We start from the raw sequence: 9865 nt of genomic DNA on the forward strand, positions 1-9865 counted from the left end.
GCCGCACCCCCCCCCCTTGCTCCTTTATATACGAGGGCAAGGGCACCCTAGAGACACACAAGTTGACCTACGGATCGTTCCTTAGCCGTGTGTGGTGCCCCCCTCCACCATATTCCACCTCGGTCATATCGTCACGGAGTTTAGGCGAAGCCCTGCGCCCGTAGAGCATCATCATCGTCACCACGCCGTCGTGCTGACGGAACTCATCCCCGACACTTTGCTGGATCGGAGTCCGGGGATCGTCATCGAGCTGAACGTGTGCTGAACTCGGAGGTGCCGTACGTTCGGTACTTGGATCGGTCGAATCGTGAAGACGTACGACTACATCAACCGCGTTGTCATAACGCTTCCGCTTACGGTCTACGAGGGTACGTGGACAACACTCTCCCCTCTCGTTGATATGCCATCACCATGATCTTGCGTGTGCGTAGGAAAATTTTTGAAATTACTATGTTGCCCAACAGGGGCTTTGCGGTTTTTCGCGGCCTCGAGGTATGAATGGGTGGGCGGATGGGATGGGAGTGGGGAACCATGGCTTAGGGACGCGCTTGTCCGAAATGTGGGGTAAATGTCAAAAGTACTATCGGTGTCAAAACCGGTGGATCTCGGGTAGGGGGTCCTAAACTGTGCGTCTAGGCGGATGGTAACAGGAGACAAGGGACACGGTGTTTTTACCCAGGTTCGGGCCCTCTCGATGGAGGTATAACCCTACTCCTGCTTGATTGATATTGATGATATGGGTAGTACAAGAGTAGATCTACCACGAGATCAGAGAGGCTAAACCCTAGAAGCTAGCCTATGGTATGATTGTTGTTCGTCCTACGGACTAAAACCCTCCGGTTTATATAGGCACCGAAGAGGGTTAGGGTTACACAGAGTCGGTTACAATGGTAGTAGATCTACATATCCGTATCGCCAAGATTGCCTTCCACGCCAAGGAAAGTCCCATCCAGACACGGGACGGAGTCTTCAATCTTGTATCTTCATAGTCCAGGAGTCCGGCCAAAGGTGATAGTTCGGCTATCCGGACACCCCCTAATCCAGGACTCCCTCGGTAGCCCCTGAACCAGGCTTCAATGACGACGAGTTCAGCGCGCATATTGTCTTCGGCATTGCAAGGCGGGTTCCTCCTACAAATACTGAAGGAAATATGCCCTAGAGGCAATAATAAAGTTATTATTTATTTCCTTATTTCATGATAAATGTTTATTATTCATGCTAGAATTGTATTAACCGGAAACATGATACATGTGTGAATACATAGACAAACATAACGTCACTAGTATGCCTCTACTTGACTAGCTCATTAATCAAAGATGGTTATGTTTCCTAACCATAGACATGTGTTGTCATTTGATTAACGGGATCACATCATTAGGAGAATGATGTGATTGACATGACCCATTCCGTTAGCCTAGCACTTGATCGTTTAGTATATTGCTATTGCTTTCTTCATGACTTATACATGTTCCTGTAACTATGAGAATTATGCAACTCCCGTTTATCGGAGGAACACTTTGGGTACTACCAAATGTCACAACGTAACTGGGTGATTATAAAGGAGTACTACAGGTGTCTCCGAAGGTACATGTTGAGTTGGCGTATTTCGAGATTAGGTTTTGTCACTCCGATTGTCGGAGAGGTATCTCTGGGCCCTCTCGGTAATGCACATCGTTATAAGCCTTGTAAGCAATGTGACCAATGAGTTGGTTACGGGATGATGCATTACGGAACGAGTAAAGAGACTTGCCGGTAACGAGATTGAACTAGGTATTGGATACCGACAATCAAATCTCGGGCAAGTAACATACCGATGACAAAAGGAACAACGTATGTTGTTATGCGGTTTGACCGATAAAGATCTTCGTAGAATATGTAGGAACCAATATGGGTATCCAAGTTCCGCTATTGGTTATTGACCGAGAATAGTTCTAGGTCATGTCTACATAGTTCTCGAACCCGTAGGGTCCGCACGCTTAACGTTACGATGACAGTTTTATTATGAGTTTATAATTTTTGATGTACCGAAGTTTGTTCGGAGTCCCGGATGAGATCACGGACGTGACGAGGAGTCTCGAAATGGTCGAGACATAAATATCGATATATTGGAAGCCTATATTTGGACATCGTAGTCGTTCCGGGTGAAATAGGCATTTTACCGGAGTACGGGGAGGTTACCGGAACCCCCGGGGGGGTTATTGGGCCTACATGGGCCTCGAGGGAGAAGAGGGAAGGAGGCAGGAGGGGGCCACGCTCCCCTCCCCTTCCTAGTCCGAATAGAACAAGGTAAGGGGGGCGGCGCCCCCCCTTTCCTTCCCCTCTTCCTCCTCTTTCCCCCCTTCTCCTATTCCAACTAGGAAAGAAGGGAGTCCTACTCCCGGTGGGAGTAGGACTCCCCCCTTGGCGCGCCCTCCTTGGCCGGCCGCCTCCTCCCCCCTTGGCGCGCCCTCCTTGGCCGGCCGCCTCCTCCCCCCTGGCTCCTTTATATACGGGGGCGGGGGCACCCCATAGATAACACGAGTTGATCTTCGTGATCGTTCCTTAGCCGTGTGTGGTGCCCCTTCCACTATATTCCACCTCGGTCATATCGTCGTGGAGCTTAGGCGAAGCCCTGCGTCGGTAGAGCATCATCATCGTCACCACGCCATCGTGCTGACGGAACTCATCCCCGACACCCTGCTAGATCGGAGTCCGGGGATCGTCATCGAGCTGAACGTGTGCAGAAATCGGAGGTGCCGTACGTTCGGTAGTTGGATCGGTCGGATCGTGAAGACGTACGACTACATCAACCGCGTTGTGCTAATGCTTCCGCTTACGGTCTACGAGGGTACATGGACGAACACTCTCCCCTCTCGTGCTATGCCATCACCATGATCTTGGTGTGTGTAGGAAATTTTTTGAAATTACTACGTTCCCCAACAGTGGCATCCGAGCCTAGGTTTTATGCGTTGATGTTATATGCACGAGTAGAACACAAGTGAGTTGTGGGCGATACAAGTCATACTGCTTACCAGCATGTCATACTTTGGTTCAGCGGTATTGTGAGATGAAGCGGCCCGGACCGACATTACGCGTATGCTTACGCGAGACTGGTTTCACCGTTATGAGCACTCGTGCTTAAAGGTGGCTGGCGGGTGTCTGTCTCTCTCACTTTAGCTAAATCGAGTGTGGCTACGCCCGGTCCTTGCGAAGGTTAAAACAGCACTAACTTGACGAACTATCGTTGTGGTTTTTGATGCGTAGGTAAGAACGGTTCTTGCTAAAGCCCGTAGCAGCCACGTAAAACTTGCAACAACAAAGTAGAAGACGTCTAACTTGTTTTTGCAGGGCATGTTGTGATGTGATATGGTCAAGACGTGATGAGATATAAGTTGTTGTATGAGATGATCATGTTTTGCTAAAGTTATCGGCAACTGGAAGAAGCCCTATGGTTGTCACTTTGTTGCATATGATGCAAGTGCCAAATAATTGCTTTACTTTATCGCTATGCGATAGAAATAGTTGCAAGAGCAATAGTTGGCGAGACGACCATGTGATGACACATTGATATAGATCAAGATGATGAAGATCATGGTGTCGTGCCGGTGATGATAGAGATCATGACAGTACTTTGGAGGAGATTAAAGGTGCAAGATGATCATGGCCATATCATGTCACATATTTTGATTGCATATGATGTTTACCTGTTATACATCTTATTCTGTTTTGTTTGACGGTAGCATTTTAAGATGATCTCTCACTAATTATCAAGAAGTGTTCTCCCTGAGTATGCACCATTGTGAAAGCTCTTCGTGCTGAGACACCACGTGATGATCGGGTGTGATAGGCTCTACGTTCAAATACAATGGGTGCAAAACAGTTGCACACGCGGAATACTTAGGTTAAACTTGACGAGCCTAGCATATACAGATATGGCCTCGGAACACGGAGACCGAAAGGTCGAACGTGAATCATATAGTAGATATGATCAACATAGTGATGTTCACCATTGAAACTACTCCATCTCACGTGATGATCGGACATGGTTTAGTTGATTTGGATCACGTAATCACTTAGATGACTAGAGAGATGTCTGTCTAAGTGGGAGTTCTTAAGTAATATGATTAATTGAACTTAAATTTATCATGAACTTAGTCCTGGTAGTATTTTGCAAATTATGTTGATCAATAGCTCGTGTTGTTGCTTTCATATGTTTATTTTGATATGTTCCTAGAGAAAACTGTGTTGAAATGTGTTAGTAGCAATGATGCGGATTGGATCCGTGATCTGAGGTTTATCCTCATTGCTGCGCAGAAGAATTATGTCCTTGATGCACCGCTAGGTGACAACCCTATTGCAGGAGCAGATGCAGACGTTATGAACGTTTGGCTAGCTCAATATGATGACTACTTGATAGTTTAGTGCACCATGCTTAACGGCTTAGAATCGGGACTTCAAAGACGTTTTGAACGTCTAGGACCATATGAGATGTTCCAGGAATTGAAGTTAATATTTCAAGCAAATACCCGAGTTGAGAGATATGAAGTCTCCAACAAGTTCTATAGCTAAAAGATGGAGGAGAATCGCTCAACTAGTGAGCAAGTGCTGATTGTCTAGGTACTACAATCGCTTGAATCAAGTGGGAGTTAATCTTCCAGATAAGATAGTGATTGACAGAGTTCTCTAGTCACCATCACCAAGTTAGTAGAACTTCGTGATGAACTATAGTATGCAAGGGATGACGAAAACGATTCCCGAGCTCTTCGTGATGTTGAAATCGACGAAGGTAGAAATCAAGAAAGAGCATCAAGTGTTGATGGTTGACAAGATCACTAGTTTCAAGAAAAGGGCAAAGGGAAAGAAAGGGGAACTTCAAGTAGAATGACAAGCAAGTTGTCACTTCCACGAAGAAGCCCAAAGTTGGACCAAAGCCTGAAACTGAGTGCTTACACTGCAAAGGAAATGGTCACTGGAAGCGGAAATGCCCTGAATATTTGGTGGATAAGAAGGATGGCAAAGTGAACAAGGGTATATTTGATATACAGGTTATTGATGTGTGCCTTACTAGTGTTTATAGTAGCCCCTGAGTATTTGATACTTGTTCGGTTGCTAAGATTAGTAACTCGAAACAAGAGTTACAGAATAAACAGAGACTAGTTGAAGGGGAAGTGACGATGAGTGTTGGAAGTAGTTCCAAGATTGATATGGTCATCATCACACACTCCCTATACTTTCGGGATTAGTGTTAAACCTAAATAAATGTTATTTGGCGTTTGCGTTAAGCATGAATATGATTTGATCATGTTTATTGCAATACGGTTATTCATTTAAAATCAAAGAATAATTGTTGTTCTATTTAAATGAATAAAACCTTCAATGGTCATACACCCAACGAAAATAGTTTGTTGGCTCTCGATCGTAGTGATGCACATATTCATAATATTGATGCCAAAAGATGCAAAGTTAATAATGATAGTGCAACTTATTTGTGGCACTGCCGTTTTGGTCATATCGGTGTAAAGCGCATGAAGAAACTCCATAAAGATGGATTTTAGGAATCACTTGGTTATGAATCATTTGATGCTTGCGAACCATGCCTTTTGTGCAAGATGACTAAAACTCCGTTCTCCGGAACAATGGAACAAGCTACTGACTTATTGGAAATAATACATACTGATGTATGCGATCCAATGAGTGTTGATGCTCGTGGCAAGTATCGTTATTTTCTGACCTTCACAAGATGATTTGAGCAGATATGGGTATATCTACTTGATGAAACATAAGTCTGAAATAGTTGAAAGGTTCAAAGAATTTCAGAGTGAAATGGAAAAATCATCGTAACAAGAAAATAAAGTTTCTGCGATCTGATCGCGGAGACGAATATTTGAGTTACGAGTTTGGTCTTCAATTAAAACAATGTGGAATAGTTTCACAGCTCACGCCACCTGGAACACCACAATGTTATGGTGTGTCCGAACGTCGTAACCACACTTTATTGGATATGGTGCGATCTATGATGTCTCTTACTGATTTACCACTATTGTTTTGGGGTTATGCATTAGAGACAGCTGCATTCACGTTAAAAGGGCACCATATAAATCCGTTGAGACGACACCATATGAACTGTGGTTTAGCAAGAAACCCAAGTTCTCGTTTCTTAAAGTTTGGAGTTGCGATGCTTATATGAAAAAGTTTTTCAACCTGATAAGCTCGAACCCAAATCGGAGAAGTGCGTCTTCATAGAATGCCCAAAGGAAACTGTTGGGTAATCCTTCTATCACAGATCCGAAGGCAAAACATTCGTTGCTAAAAATGGATCCTTTCTAGAGAAGGAGTTTCTCTCGAAAGAAGTGAGTGGGAGGAAAGTAGAACTTGATGAGGTAACTGTACCTTCTCCCAAATTGGAAATTAGTTCATCACTGAAATCAGTTCCAGTGATTCCTACACCAATTAGTGAGGAAGCTAATGATGATGATCATGAAACTTCAGATCAAGTTACTACAGAACCTCGTAGGTCTTCCAGAGTACGGTCCGCACCAGAGTGGTACGGTAATCCTGTTCTGGAAGTCATGTAACTAGACCATGATGAACCTATGAACTATGAGGAAGCGATGATGAGCCCAGATTCCGCAAAATGGCTGGAGGCCATGAAATCTGAGATGGGATCCATGTATGAAAACAAAGTATGGACTTTGATTGACTTGCCCGATGATCGGCAAGCCATAGAAAATAAATGGATCTTCAAGAGGAAGACAGACACTGATAGTAGTGTTACTATCTACAAAGCTCGACTTGTCGCAAAAAGGTTTTTTGACAAGTTCAAGGTGTTGACTACAATGAGATTTTCTCAACTATAGCGATGCTTAAATCTGTCTGAATCATGTTAGCAATTGCCACATTTTATGAAATCTGGCAAATGGATGTCAAAACTGCATTCCTTAATGGTTTTCTTAACGAAGAGTTGTATATGATGCAACCAGAAGGTTTTGTCAATCCTAAAGGTGCTAACAAAATGTGCAAGCTCCAGCAATCCATCTATGGACTGGTGCAAGACTCTCATAGTTGGAATATACGCTTTGATGAGTTGATCAAAGCATATGGTTTTTTACAGACTTTTTGAGAAGCCTGTATTTACAAGAAAGTGAGTGGGAGCTCTGTAGCATTTCTAATATTATATGTGGATGACATATTATTGATTGGAAATGATATAGAAATTCTGGATAGCATGAAAGGATACTTGAAAAAGAGTTTTTCAAAGCAAGACCTTGGTAAAGCTGCTTACACATTGAGCATCAAGATCTAAATAGATAGATCAAGATGCTTGATAAGATTTTTCAATGAGTACATACCTTGATAAATTTTTGAAATAGTTCAAAATGGAACAGTCAAAGAAGGAGTTCTTGCCTGTGATGCAAAGGTGTGAAATTGAGTAAGACTCAAGACCCGACCATGGCAGAAAATAGAAAGAGAATGAAAAGTCATTCCCTATGCCTTAGTCGTAGGTTCTATAAAGTATGCTATGCTATGAACCAGACATATTGTATACCTTGCTCTGAGTTTGGCAAAGGAATACAATTTTGATCTAATCACTGGACAGCGGTCAAGAATATCCTTAGTAAGGACTAAGGAGATGTTTCTCGATTATGGAGGTGATAAAAGAGTTCGTTGTAAAAGTTACATCGGTGCAAACTTTTACACTGATCCGGATGACTCTAAGTCTCAATCCGGATACATATTGAAAGTGGGAGCAATTAGCTAGAGTAGCTCCGTGCAGAGCATTGTGGACATAGAATATTTGCAAAATACATACGGCTCTGAATGTGACAGACCCGTTGACTAAGCTTCTCTCACGAGCAAAACATGATCACACCTTAGTACTCTTTGGGTGTTAATCACATAGCGATGTGAACTAGATTATTGACTCTAGTAAACCCTTTGGGTGTTGGTCACATGACGATGTGAACTATGGATGTTAATCATATACAGATATGAATATTGGTGTTAAATCACATGGCGATGTGAACTAGATTATTGACTCTAGTGCAAGTGGGAGACTGAAGGAAATATGCCCTAGAGGCAATAATAAAGTTATTATTTATTTCCTTATTTCATGATAAATGTTTATTATTCATGCTAGAATTGTATTAACCGGAAACATGATACATGTGTGAATACATACACAAACATAACGTCACTAGTATGCCTCTACTTGACTAGCTCATTAATCAAAGATGGTTATGTTTCCTAAGACATGTGTTGTCATTTGATTAACGGGATCACATCATTAGGAGAATGATGTGATTGACATGACCCATTCCGTTAGCCTAGCACTTGATCGTTTAGTATATTGCTATTGCTTTCTTCATGACTTATACATGTTCCTGTAACTATGAGAATTATGCAACTCCCGTTTACCGGAGGAACACTTTGGGTACTACCAAACGTCACAACGTAAATGGGTGATTATAAAGGAGTACTACAGGTGTCTCCGAAGGTACATGTTGAGTTGGCGTATTTCGAGATTAGGTTTTGTCACTCCGATTGTCGGAGAGGTATCTCTGGGCCCTCTCGGTAATGCGCATCGTTATAAGCCTTGCAAGCAATGTGTCCAATGAGTTGGTTACGGGATGATGCATTACGAAACAAGTAAAGAGACTTGCTGGTAACGAGATTGAACTAGGTATTGGATACCGACGATCAAATCTCGGGCAAGTAACATACCGATGACAAAAGGAACAACGTATGTTGTTATGCGGTTTGACCGATAAAGATCTTCGTAGAATATGTAGGAACCAATATGGGCATCCAAATTCCGCTATTGGTTATTGACCGAGAATAGTTCTAGGTCATGTCTACATAGTTCTCGAACCTGTAGGGTCCGCACGCTTAACGTTACGATTATAGTTTTATTATGAGTTTATAAGTTTTGATGTACCGAAGTTTGTTCGGAGTCCCGGATGAGATCACGGACGTGACGAGGAGTCTCGAAATGGTCGAGACATAAATATCGATATATTGGAAGCCTATATTTGGATATCGGAATCGTTCCGGATGAAATCGGCATTTTACCGGAGTACCGGGAGGTTACCGGAACCCCCCGGGGGGTTATTGGGCCTACATGGGCCTCGAGGGAGAAGAGGGAAGGAGGAAGGAGGGGTTCGCGCACCCCTCCCCTTCCTAGTCCGAATAGAACAAGGGAAGGGGGGCGGCGGCCCCCCTTTCCTTCCCCTCTTCCTCCTCTTTCCCCCCTTCTCCTATTCCAACTAGGAAAGAAGGGAGTCCTACTCCCGGTGGGAGTAGGACTCCCCCCTTGGCGCGCCCTCCTTGGCCGGCCGCCTCCTCCCCCTTGGCTCCTTTATATACGGGGGCGGGGGCGCCCCATAGATAACACGAGTTGATCTTCGTGATCGTTCCTTAGCCGTGTGCGGTGCCCCTTCCACTATATTCCACCTCGGTCATATCGTCGCGGAGCTTAGGCGAAGCCCTGCGTCGGTAGAGCATCATCATCGTCACCACGCCGTCGTGCTGACGGAACTCATCCCCGACACCCTGCTGGATCGGAGTCCGAGGATCGTCATCGAGCTGAACGTGTGCAGAACTCAGAGGTGACGTACGTTCGGTACTTGGATCGGTCAGATCGTGAAGACGTACGACCAGGGGCGGAGCTACAAGGTGGCCAGGGTGGGCCGCGGCCCACCCTGGGATTTTGGAACAGCCTATGGGTATTTAACTGGGCCAAAAAGATAGATGGCCCAATATGACTGGCCAGCCCCTTGTCCTGTGTCGTTCAGCCATAGCCCACGAGGCCATGACCACATCGAGGCAGAGTAGAGGACACCCCGACGCCCTCGCCTCACGCCCTCACCGCCGCGGCGCCGCCTTTCCT

Source organism: Triticum dicoccoides, chromosome 5B (assembly GCF_002162155.2).
Source record: "Triticum dicoccoides isolate Atlit2015 ecotype Zavitan chromosome 5B, WEW_v2.0, whole genome shotgun sequence".
Taxonomy (NCBI): Eukaryota; Viridiplantae; Streptophyta; class Magnoliopsida; order Poales; family Poaceae; genus Triticum; species Triticum dicoccoides.